Source organism: Durio zibethinus, chromosome 3 (genome assembly GCF_047325235.1).
Source record: "Durio zibethinus cultivar Kanyao isolate XHJ-2024 chromosome 3, ASM4732523v1, whole genome shotgun sequence".
NCBI lineage: Eukaryota > Viridiplantae > Streptophyta > Magnoliopsida > Malvales > Malvaceae > Durio > Durio zibethinus.
The window spans coordinates 35,260,466-35,274,001 of NC_143164.1; the positions used below are offsets into that span (position 1 = coordinate 35,260,466).

At 31.1% G+C, this 13,536-nt stretch overlaps 1 non-coding gene and 1 pseudogene across 1 annotated transcript; one reads left to right on the forward strand and one right to left on the reverse strand.

Annotated features, from left to right (window-relative positions):
* Nucleotides 1–2,149: 2,149 nt before the first annotated feature.
* TRNAG-GCC (transfer RNA glycine (anticodon GCC)) lies at nucleotides 2,150–2,220 on the forward strand. The gene has a single exon. It is a non-coding gene; the product is annotated as a tRNA-Gly (tRNA).
* Nucleotides 2,221–10,546: 8,326 nt separating this feature from the next.
* On the reverse strand, nucleotides 10,547–13,109 carry LOC111283954 (F-box/kelch-repeat protein OR23-like; annotated as a pseudogene).
* Nucleotides 13,110–13,536: the final 427 nt, after the last annotated feature.

The following is a 13,536-nucleotide window of genomic DNA, read 5'->3' on the forward strand; positions in this document are numbered from 1 at the left end:
AATTTTTAAGTAGTTATTAATGAAGTGAAATTTTTGCATCATAACTATTCAAAAATGTTGCTCTCCGTCGTCTTTGTCATGAAAAATCTTGCTTTTATCATCTGTTTTCATCTATGCCTATAAGTATGCTTTCCAGCATCAAGAGGGAGCATGGTTCCTCCATATGGAAGCAACGACTTTAAAAGGTTCAAATGGGCTATGCTTATTAAACCTTGGTGCTGTCGAAGTTAGAGAGCGCAAAAGTGATGGCAACCATCAAACCGATTCTCTGGTTCAAAATATTGGACAAGAGGCCATGATCATAAGCAGAGGTAAGAAACTTGGTGCCAAAAGCTCTGCCTCAAGAGCTTCTGAAAACTTACCTTATTCAAAGGAAGAAAGAGAGTAACAGCTTAAAATGTCAGGATCATGAAAATGAGAGTAATGCCAGAGTAAAGTTAATGGAATTCCAAGTTTTAGTCCCTTCCATATATGGGGTTGAATCTGCAGATGATGCAGCAGACTGGAATTCGAGTTCAACAAAAAAGAATCCAACTAATATCTTATCGAAAGCCATATCCACAGCTGTTATCATCAATGGATACCTTGTGAACTATATATAGTGGAGTGAGCAAAAATGCTAATTCTCCAAGCAGTGGTAGAGCCATTCAGGATCTGCCAGAAGAACAGCTGAGCATTAAAGCAGACAATTACTGCACAAGGCCTCAAGCATACAAATCGGTGCCTCTCCACCATTTATGGTCAGAAATTAAGCCCTCAAAGCAATCATTGTTTCTGTCACCAGCGGACCGAACAACTGTAATTCCAAGGGATAAGTTCATAAGTAGTGAAGTTGGGAAGCGAATTATCATAGCCTCAAATGACATTAGAATTTCTAACAAACAAAGAACTTCAACTCCTCTTAGCAAATGCAGAGATGGGGAACTGTTACGCTACAAGAAGTTATCTACAGCTAAATTTTTAGTATGTGTGATCAGTGACAGTGATGACTGAGGAAACCAATTAATGATGCCTCCTGATCAATAGCGGACGCCAAAGCATTGTAATCGCTTGCTTCTATGAAGAAAAATTTTCAGCAATTGAATGATCATGCTCTGAAATTTTCTGCATACTTTCTTGTAAGGTTGGTCTTAATTGCATGTTATACGCCAATCCTCTCCTTTTTGTTGAGACATCACATCAAGATATGAAACATTAGGCATCCTTAAGCCTAATGTTTTCCTGATAAAAAGAACAGAAATGGCCACATGGGTTGGAATCTTAGACATTGTTTGACATGCAGTACAAGTGAGTTACCGATTTGATTGTGCAAGTGAGATGGCACAGCTCAAAGCAATGAGGCTGAGGTTTGGAAAGATCAACTATACTTAGGTTTTATTTGGATAGACGATGAGATTGAAAATAATAATAAAAATTATTATAATTACGATTGAAAAAAAAATTAATGTAACTACGATTGAAAAAAAAATTTCAATAAAAAATTTATGCTGACTTAATTTCATTAAAATTGTCATTTAGATTTAATTGATGATACTGTAAGTTTAATTATACCACATTGAAAGTGTGGTGGAATCCAAATGAAAACTTACTAGTTGTTCTTTGGAAAGATCATAGCCTAAAAGGAGAAACATTAACATACGACAGCTCAATTCCTATGCATGCATGCATGTCTTTATATTAATCAATCAAGTTTCATATCTGAATTGGACCTGAAGAAAAGAATAATTATTGCTTTAATTGCTGCGTTTAATTTACTGTACTCAAAATGAACAGTAAAATTGTTGAATTGACTGGAAATTGAAGTAAATTGAAGTATAAGATAACTTTAATTTATTGTTATTGATATGAAGTTATCAATTGCAAACTAACATGTTGTGTAAATTGAACATCAAACTATTTTAAGAATTTAAATTTATATTTGATATTTCTCATTTATCATCTAATTCTCAATTATATGAATTATATTAATAAGGAATGGTCTTTTTATTGTTATAATATAATTTTCCTATTTTAGAGCTTTGAATAATCAGTTTAAAAAAATGTAACTTAATCAATTCTATACGTCAAGAAGGAATCAATCATCACAAAAAAAAAAAAAAAAACCAAATTGTACAGAAATAGATAAATGTTAATTATTTTATATCAACCAGCACCAGTGGTCTAGTGGTAGAATAGTACCCTGCCACGGTACAGACCCGGGTTCGATTCCCGGCTGGTGCATGTTAGCTTTTGCCCAGTATCTTTTTATTATCCGTAGTCAAACTTATCCTGGATATCTTCAGCCCATTCGATGACGACTCTATTATTATTATTTTTTTGGTATGCAGAAGAATCCTAATCAGAATCACCGGATCTTAGGCGTGGAAAATGGAAAATACAGGTGATTCTGGTGTATTGGGACGTTGAAGCACGTTGAAGCAAAGCGACAGAAGCGAGAAAAGCTTAATCAGCGATTCTATGCATTAAGAGCTATCATCCCTAACATCTCGAAGATGGACAACGCTTCTCTGCTTGGTGATGCCATTACCTATATCACTGACCTCCAAATGAAGATTAGAGTCTTGGAAACTGAGAAGGAGATGGTAAAGAATACGCAAAAGCAGCTGTCAATGCCTGATATAGGTTTTCAGCAAAGGCATCAAGATGCAGTTGTGACAATGCGCTGCCCCTTGGATTCTCACCCAGTTTCTAGAGTCTTAAAAGCTTTCAAGGAAAATCAAATTACAGCACACAAGTCTGACATATCATCAACGGATAATGACAAGGTTGTCCACATCTTCAGCATTCGAGCCCCAGGTGGTGCTGCTGAACAATTGAAAGAGAAACTAGTGGATACTTTTTCCAAGTGATATTCGCCTAACATTTGTGTTGATAATATACATCTAAGTGGTCGCTGTGCAACGACTTGTAGAAACATGGGATTCCATTCTACTAACGTTAGTGATTAGTGTCTTTATTTCTATCAATGATGTGTACTCTTAAACTCTTTCACATGAATTTGTTTTGTCGAATCTGTGGAGACAGTGAGTCCTGTTGTGATCTTTGTTGAATTTTCTTTAAAAAAGAACCCAAAAAGTGCATGGATTAGATGCACGAGAAGGGAACTGTCAGCTTGTAGCTCATATTAGGAAAACTTCCAATTAAAAATTCCACCAAGTGTTGTGGCCTAACATCTGATCTTTCCTTTCTGTCAGTTAGGGACTTGCAACCTGTATCAGTTACTTATTTCGGTTTATTTGTATTTCATACATGATTTTCTAACTCCCTTCTCGTATTGATCTAGGATTCAACCATTCTATATTTGAACAGCTTTGTTTTAAATAGCCAACAATAATAGCATAAGCATAAGCTTGTAAAGGGTATGTAGAGTGGATCATGATTCATCATCAAGAAAGTACGCCAGCTCTTTCAAGTAGTCAGTGCTTGGACAAATTTAAACCCACACAGTAATAGACAGAAAAATGATGTAATTTAAAATTTTAATAAAAATTATATGTAGGTTTTATAAAATTTTAAAAAATATGTTTTGTGTTTCACGTATTTACGTTAATTCGATATGATAATTTTCATATTTTACACTTAACAGAATTAACAGAATATTCATGATACATACACACAAACTGCCACATCCCATCTCCAGCGCTTGTCCGTTTCCACTTGCTCGATAATTTTAGGGTGACTATCTTATCTGATTTTTCTGGGAATAAAAGGCATGTTTGTAACCCTGAAGTCAGAACTTTTCCCTGCTTCAAAAGAGTGTGCTGATTTATTAAGGAATTCGGTTAAAATATTCAAGTCAGTCCTAAGTTTTGTCAAATAAAAACATCTTCTTGCAGTCGTCTCCTCAATTTAATTTCATCCCGTTGTTTGATTTTGAATTTTGGAATAAGATTGCTAAGACTTTTGCAGGAGAATTTGAAGCTTTTTGTTTCTTCTTTTTCTATTCCAAGGTGGAAAATAAGCTTGCATTTCAAGTGCCCTACAAGGCTACAAAAGGTCTCCTTTTAAATTTATACCAGATGATTTTAACTCCATTGACGACACAAATTCTATGCTCTTGGCTGTATAGCTCGGCTGCATGCATGTTTGTTCTTTTTTCTATCTTTACTTCCACGTTTATTTTTAAACATTGAACTTAAAATTAATTAACAATAAATAAAATGATTTAATTTAAATATAAAATCACAAAAAATCTAATATTTAACAAATATAAGATAGCATCATTTTAATAAATCTTCATCACATGTAAATAAAAATAAAAATTATCATTTGACGAAATTAACATAAAAAAACGATAAAAAAAAATCCTTAACTCTAATATTATGCTATAAGACAAACGATTCTATATTTATTAAATTGAAAAAATTTTATACATAAATATCCTATTTATATATAAAAAAATTTCACTAATTAAAAAAATTCTTATAATATTAATAATCATATCATAATTTTAGATATTATTTTAATTATAACATCATAATTCGTAATATTATATTTAATTACATAATATTACATTCAAAACATTATTAATCTTAGATTATATTCTGTCGTAATCTTATATATAATATCATAATTTTTAATATTATGTTTGACTAAATAGTTACGTATCACGATTTCCCAATCGTTTTTTTTTTTTGGCAGTAATACGAACGTAAATCGTCCGCGTTCCCCAGTTTTTACGACTGTTAGGGTTTGAAGATGACGTGTCGTTGATCAGTTCCACCTCGTTTAAACCTTCAAACCAGGGCTTAGTCAAATTAAAAATTTTCAGTAAAGCCACTTTCCGGCTGCAGTCAAACCATACCCATAGAGTAAACATTGAACCGCGTTTCTCCCTTTATAAATCGTGAATCTCTTCCACCAATCTCATCCAATTCGATATATCTTTGATCTTCCTCTAATTGCTCTGGTCAAACTCTAACTACAAAAAAGAAGAAGAAAAAAATTGGTTTGCAATTGAAAAAAAAAGATGGTATTTTCCCATAGGAAAAACCTGTTCAGAACTTCATAGCGTAGTTGCTGAGTTTGAGGTGGCTTCCGCTGCCAAAGGGACTCGTGATTAAGACAAGTGTTCTTAATAGCTACACTACAAGTTTAGCCATCCAAAATTCAAAAAATATTTATTAATGTGATCCATTTTTTTTTCTTTTCTAGTTTTTTTTTTCTATTCTTATAAATTCTTTTCTTCATTAATTCTGGCTTAGGACAGCCAATCCAAGTAATGTTTGGTTGGGAACCCTTGTTGGTTGATATTTATTATTCAAAATCATTAGTCTCTACGCGTGTGTCTATATATATAAAATTGTGAATCCTCTTAATTTTTTCCATATGAAATTTGGAATATTGCTTCGACTTTGTTCAGGACTTTGCTAGCTTTATGGAGCTGCAAGTGTAGATGAAAAAAACACAGTGCTGCAAAACTCGAAACAGATTATGTCAGACAAAAAGAGGTCTAATTAAGTTGGTTTAACTTTTTTCTTATGGCCAATTAAGTTGGTTTAACTTTAGTACATAGGATTAGAAGAAACAATTCCACTTTTTTTCTTAAATAAAGTTGGTTGATGTCTTACTCCTGAGTCCTGACCAAGAGACAAGAAATTGAAAAAGTCAAATGATTCATTAAGAAAAAAAATCCAAATCGAATCACTTTTAGTTTTTCTCCTGCTGGGGTGCATTCACAAATATGTTACATGTGTTTAAATTAAGTTGAAAATTTAAAATTCAAAGTTATGTTCAAAATTTTTATAGAATGATTTTAATCTTTTTTTCAAAAACAAAAAAAAAATTGTAAGACAACATGCAATAAAGATTTAGAGTAAAATTAAAAGCAAAAAATCATATGGAGAGGAGGAATTATAAGAAGTTACCAAGAAAAGGAAGCATTTATACTTGATTGAAAATTTAGAGCCTTTTAAAAAAACTAAAAAATAATTTGACTTTTTATTAAGTTCACATTATTGTGATTTTAAAATTTTGTTACAATTTTTTTATTTTAAAGATTTGTAAATAGTGATTGGTGGGTATAGAAATAACAATATAATTTTAATTCCGGCCCTCTTAACTTATAACCCATAAAATTAAATTACGAAATCAAAAATAAATAAAATTAATAATTTTAATTTAGAAGGGTTCCATTTATATATATATATATATATATATATATATATATATATATATTCTAAGGGTGGTTAAATCTTTTGACGCATAAGGGACGTCCGCCCCTGATATCAAACGCAGGGCTGCAGGAGCATTGATATATGTTTACGTCTCATCATTATGCAACAAATCTAGATGCCAAAGAAATGAAATAAAAGAAAAACTTTGATTGTTTTATTCACAATTCATCTTCTTGTTTAGCAAATGCCTTATCTCATCAAAAAACAAGGAATTAATAACAATAAACAAGAACATTAATTGGGAATGTTTCCATTATTTTAATTTCATATTATAAAGTATAAACAGCTAAATTTATGAAGTACTAATTATTAGTTGCTGAAACAGCCAACAAAAAGGATTCATTTAAGATTAGCTGCTGCACTGAATGGAACCATTCGGTCCGGTTGCAGGCTTCTTGGAGGAGGCATAACATGGCCTGCGAAGGTCCTCTGGCTGGTGCAAGGTGGACCACCACGGCCAGGAATGTTGGTGCAGCCATTGTGTCCAGAAGGACTGACAGGTCCCTTTTGGAGAGACTGTAACACAAGAACATTTTCATTTAGAACCCTGGAAGCAGCATCGCATGGATGGGTTCTTACAAGAAAAATCACGGCTGCAGTGACAAGAAATAGATGTAGGCACCTCATTTTAACGTATATGGGACAAACCTAGCCAAGATACAAGTAACTAAGATCGATGTAGCCTATCTCAATATGAAGATTACATTGTAAGGTAGGTAGCATTTATATGTGTTTTTGACAACTTGAATGACTAGAATTACTTTGGAATCTTGGCCCAAGTTTTAACTTTCAAGGGGGAAAAAAAGCATAGGTGGCGTCATGTAAGTCGACATAAGCAAAATCTTGTTTGCTGAATCAAAACAGCAGTGAAAATTTCAATTGCCATGTGGTTTGGACTAATGACTTTGGCCTTTGGGAGTTTCTTGTTAGGCTTTGCTCTTTCTTCTGAAATTTCCTGAGGCTGATCAGCATTCCCGGTGTGGAGACCCGCTTATTCTGGCCCTCAGATCTTAGTCACGGGCCGTGCTTTTGCAAAGCATTTAGCGCACCACGGAAAAGGGAAATTTCAACGGTAAGAAATGAGGGCCACAATGGATTAATTAGCCTATAATAAGGAATTAGCATGAATAAAATCTAATTTCTACATAGACATGTGGTTGGACTATTGACCGGGTCGGGTCTCTGTTTCATTGCTTCCTCTACGGGCATTGATGAAGGTGTGAAATATTGGAGGAATCGTGGTTACTGTAAGGCTTAATGCTTTGAATGCCTGAAATGAGTCACAGGTTTTCTGTGGTAAGCTTCCACATCACACGAGAAAATTTTAATTTACTGGGGAAATGAGGGCAGAGACTTGAGAAAAAGAATGCAAGACCCGTTCCAAACGGGGAATAACGAGAAATTACTTCTTCAATATGGGGATGGTGTCCTTGGCCCGAATTCTATATTTTCTCCTACAAATTGACTGTAGATTTTAATGGAACAGAAACATGAGTAGGAAAAGACTTGGACGAAAGACTGCTGCTAGTTTTAACTGCTTGCAAACAGAATCAATAACCCACCCGGTTCCGGGAATTGTGTGACTGATGTTGGAAATAAAAATGCAAGAATAAGGATGCATGGAACACGAAATATAATCAATAATATTAATTTTGTAGAAAAAAGAGAAAGGAGGGAGTGTTCATGTGGCATCCCTCCTTTCCTTCATTCTCTATTTTTTATTTTTTATTTGATTTTTTATTTAATTTATCTTTTATCTTTTGTTTTTTGTTTTTTATTAATTTTAGGTATTTTTTAATTGGATAAATTTTGTTAAAAAAAATTAAATAGACGTAAAGATAATGAAATAATACATATTTGATTAGTTTTGATATACACAAATCCAACATAAGTGCATTTAAAAGAAAATCTAGATTGAATCAAATTATTTTCGAATACGGATCAAATTGTGAATGGATTTAAGGTGTTTCATTCTGTTTCGATGTCTAGTGATACCTATTTTTTTTTTTTTTTCATTTTCTTTGCTTTTTAAAGTTTTTGCTTTTTGCTTTTTTATTTTTTATTTTTTACTTTTACTTTTTATTAGATAAATTTTATAATAAAAAATTCAATTGAAATAATAACTTGCTTGTTTCACATAAATTAATTTTCAAAAATTATTTTCTTAAAAATATTTTTTGTTATTTAATTATTTTTTGAAAAATCTATTTTTAAAAAAAATATTGATATAAATATAAAAATATTAAAAATTATTTATTATTAAATTATATTAAAATGATTTATTATTAAAAGTGTTAATATTAAAAAATACTTATATTTTCATAATAATATTTAATATTAAAATAGTATATTAATATAAAAAATACTTAAAATAAAACTATTTATTATTTTTATATTAATATTTTAAAATATTTAAAATAGTATTATTATTCTTAAAATATTATTTTTATTAATATTAAAATAGTAATATTTGTTATTAAAATATTTATATTTTATATTGAAAGTTTCGATTATTAAATCATAACAAAATTTTTTTATTTATATTTATTATTAAAATAGTAATATAAATACCTTAATAAATAAAAATATAAAATTATATATTTTAAACTAAAAAATAATAAGAAATTATTAAAAATGTTCATATTAAGAAAATAATATTATTTCATTATTTAACATTAATTATTTAAATAAAAAATATTATTATATATTTTATTATTTATTATTAAAATAATAATATAATATCATTTATTATTGAAATATTAAAAATATTTATGTTAAATAATATACAAAGTAAAAATATTTAAAATTAAAGTATCAAAAGACTTTTAATGTTAATGTTTTAATTTTTTTATGAAAATTAAATAAAATATTTTAATTAATATAATAATATTTTAAGTCAAATTAAATTGAGTTCAAACTTAAAATATTATGTTTAGAGTCTTATTTAAGTAGAATTATAAAAATACTTAAAATTAAAATATTAAAAATCTTTTAACATTAATATTTTAACTTTTTAAAAAAATTAAATTAAAATATTATTTATTAATATAATAATATTTTGAATCGAGTCAAATGAAATTTGAGTTTAAAAAAATTATGTATAAGATCTGATTTAAGAAAAATTATACTTAAATACATTAATAAATTATTCTACTCATACGTAGCTCTTTATGAAAAATTATCTTTTTTTTTTTTTGAAAAAGAGAAGATAATTTTCAGAAAAAATGACTTATATTTTTATGAAAAAAAGTAATTTTTTGTTGACCAATCAATTTATTACCAAAAAAAGATCTAAAAATGTAAAATTTAATTTTCAAAAATCATTTTTTTATGAAACACAAAATCAGAGATTATAAAATAACTTGTATTCGATAAATTCGATTTGTTCTAATTCAATGAGTACATTTTCTTTTAATTCGGAATAATTAAATTGATTTTTTTTAAAATGAAACTCAAATTGAAGTAAAGCCAGAGCATAAACCAGGCAATTTTTTTATTATTATTTACTTAATTCTATATTTATATATTATTAAAAATAAATTATTTAATATTTTAATTTGATAAATTTCCTGCCATCTCGTTTAACTTTTTTTTTTGTCATTTTTTTGTTCTTTAAACTTTTATTTATTGGATAAATTTTATTTAAAAAATTCCATTGATGTAAATAATAAAACAATTTATATTCAGTGTATTTCAATTCGTCACAATTTAATCGATAAATTTTTTTTCTAATGAAAATTAAATTAAGTTTAAACTTTTTAAATAATTTTGATCTAAGCAAAATCAAATTTGAAAAGCTTTGTCCCGACCTTTCTCAGGATATATAAAAAAATATATTTTTCATTACTTATTTAATTTATATTTATATATATGTATTATATTAATAAAGATATTATTTAATACTTTAATTTAATAAAAAAATTATATTTGTATATAATTAAGTTATAATTTATATTAAAAATAAATACTCTCCTGAACAAAAAAATAAATAAATACACTTATATCTATCTACATGTTGCTATCTATTAAAATTTAACAAAAAAATTTTACTTCTTTCATATTTACAAATAATTTTTAAAAATAAAAATTGTTCTGCACCAAATTGCGAGTCTGATTCTAGTATAGATTATAGTAGTTCAATTGCAAAAACTATTGTTTATTCTATCCATGTGGCATCTGATGACATATGGGCATTTACATCTATTCAGAATAACCGGATACATAAAGTCATTCACGAGAGATCCAACATCTTTATCACACTCTGTACAATACAAATAAAGAAGAACCACAAGCATCGACAGACATTATATATGAATGGATATACTATTTACATACAATTAACTGCAGTAAGCAGGAGATATTCTTACATTCTACAGTCGAATTGTACACATAGTTGTGGTACTGAAATCCAATGGTTGTTGGAATGGTGGCTTTGTCACAAGGCATCTCCATGTCTTCTTCCTAGGATGATAAATCTGGATATCCTGCCCTTTTCTGCTGCCGTGACTGTCGAGTTTCTGTTGAATCAATTCCATTTACAATAGTCATTACGTGTAACTCCCCATTCAGAACAACAAAACCGAATGAACTCATGTAAGGAGCTCTCCTTTGGTACACTGGACTCCTTTTGCCAACAATTAAAAGCCATGTTATATCTGCAAAGAAATAAAGTGAAGATGAATGTCTAATTACGTTACCTAAGACCTAAAATAAGTTTTTGGAACGAACAAAAAGATGAATAACTTGAAATTCTGGTTTTTCTTTAAAAAATACATCTAAAGGGAAATTAAAAAAGGCAGAGCATGATTTAGATAAAATGCATGTTTGTTGATAGTAGATGGAATCATGCAGTCTAATACTAGCATCTGACTAAATGGAACAAATTAAAAGAGACAAATGTGCCACAGACGAGATTTAACAACCGTCTGAAACTGGCAATTAGGCAAAATCCAATCCATATGTGTCAGCATCAAAGAAATAGTGAAATGTAAGCTTATGCTCTTCAGTAACCAAAGTATCAACAAAAAGAAAAAAATGACATGCTCTAATCATTACCACCCAAAAAAGAAAAAAAAAAAAAAGCCATAATGCATCAAAGTTTTGGGCTATGTTGTTGCAGAAGATATTTCTGATACCAATGGAATATAGTTTCATTCTGCAACTGAAGATATTATTCAACTCAACAATACAAACAATCTTTCAGGTTGAGACTCAAGTTATTAGCTCAATTCAATTAGTTTTCCACTGCATGTCTTGGTTCAACTCTATGAGTTCTTTTGCTGCATGCTTCAATATTTGAGAGCTAACACATATTTCACAACTAAAAGGACAAAAGATTACTAACGATAGAAAAAGAAAAGCTTTTTGTACACTTTTTCCTCCAACCCAATCTTCTATTGTAACGTGAAAGGGGCCTGCATCTCTTGAATTCATGCAGATTCTTTCAGTTTACTCATTATCCTTCATTAGATAAAGTGAAAGCAATTTTCTTCACACAGAAGATAAGCTAAACAAGGCACAATCTGAATTATCATCTGGAAGCACAATGCCTGTGCGATTCATTTCAATATTCAAATTTAATTGATGAAGATGCTTTATCATCTGTAAATTTATAATGCTTCCCCTTGACGTAAGAATACAGCTCAAATATATTCAAACCAAGTTCCGTTATTGAAGAACACGCCTTGTGCAGATACATAAAAGGGCCTTTCAAATTGCATCAAACGGTAACTATAGAACTTTTTTCCTATTTCTGAGCAGTGATCACATGGTAGAAACTGAAATATAGGATTTTATTTCTCACAATAATGTTTAATCTCTAGCAAAATTATTAACTCATAGAGGTATTTTGCTACCTTATAACACTATGTCTAACAATAACATCCTCAAAGAAGAGAAGCTTTGCAATATGCCAGAATACCACAATTAATATTTCCGAGAATATAAATTTTAAATTAATTATCTCGAAAAAAAGAACAACAAAATTACCTGAGGATATCATTGTCATCAAGCATGAAATAGCAGGTCTATCCCCTTCCTCGTTCTCCATGATAACGATTTTCCCAAAGTGTAGGCCTCTCCCCTTCCCCCCACATATCCCCGACTTCCCTCCACTTCCCACCCCCATTTTCATTCAACTCCATCACCACAGCGTCCTTATAATACTCATCCACTGGAAACACTCCCGAGACAGTCCTCGACTCCCCGTACCCTCCCATCAATCAAAACTCCCTCTCATCCCCATCTCCTCTAACCGTAAACCCCACGCAACCAGCTCGAAACCTGGGTAACCCATCTAATGCTTCCCACTTATCTCTTTCCACGTTGTACCTCTCCACCCAACATATCCTACTCCCTGCAGCCCTAAACATGGTGTGCCTGGACCCACCGCCGGCGACGATGATTTGATCAGCGCTGGGAATTGCAGCACAGGCGAAGCTCCCTCGGGGGGGAAGCATGGGAGCGAGACGGTCCCATGAGGAAGATAGGAAGTTATAGCGGAGAGCCGAGGAAGACGGGGAAGGACAGTCGAGAGGGAAGGAGCGGGTGTCGAAGAAGGAGCCACCAAGGACGTAGATGTGGGGCCTGAGGGAGATGGAAGTGAAATTGCAAAGAATACTCGTGAGGCTTACAAGTCATTAGAGGGAGAGGACACCAGGCCAGGTTCTCGGGGTCGAAGAGGAAAGGGGAGAAGATGTGAGGATCTTGGGGGAAGATGCAGAGGAGGTGAGAAAGGCAGTTGAGGTGGAGGGAGAGGAGCGTTTTTGAAGATAGGAAGATGTACCAGGGCTTGCAGGTGGCCTTGAGGCGGCAGTGGTGGGAGTAAGGGAGGCAGGAAAGGATATGGGCGGCTACGTCGTTCGGAAGGCTAGGGATTAGAGGTAGAGCTTCGTCGATTTCGTGAAGAAAGGCTGATGACGGAGAGAATGGCATTTCTTTCCTCCAAAGTCCCTCTACGAAAATTGAGTTACAATTACCTATTGATATCCTGAAACTGAAAATGAATTAATTTCCCAGTTGGTGTAGCTATGATCTTTTCTTTTTGTTATCGCAATTGTCTTGTTGGGCAAGGTACTGGAGTGGAGAAGAAAAGAGTAGGTTAAGGCCACGTAAGAGCAACATTTGGCATTGTTTAATTGGATCCTTAATCTTTACTGTTCTTTTGGTAAGGATATATTATGATGTTATTAAGAAAATGAAATCTTGTATTTATTTTTTATTCAGAAAACACTAAGAAATTTGAATTTTATTTTTTAAGTGGAATCGTACATCAATTATTATATTAAATTCTCAGATGTAATTTAAATTATTTATTTTAAATTTAATTAGTAATTTTTTTTTGTTAAATAATTATATAGTA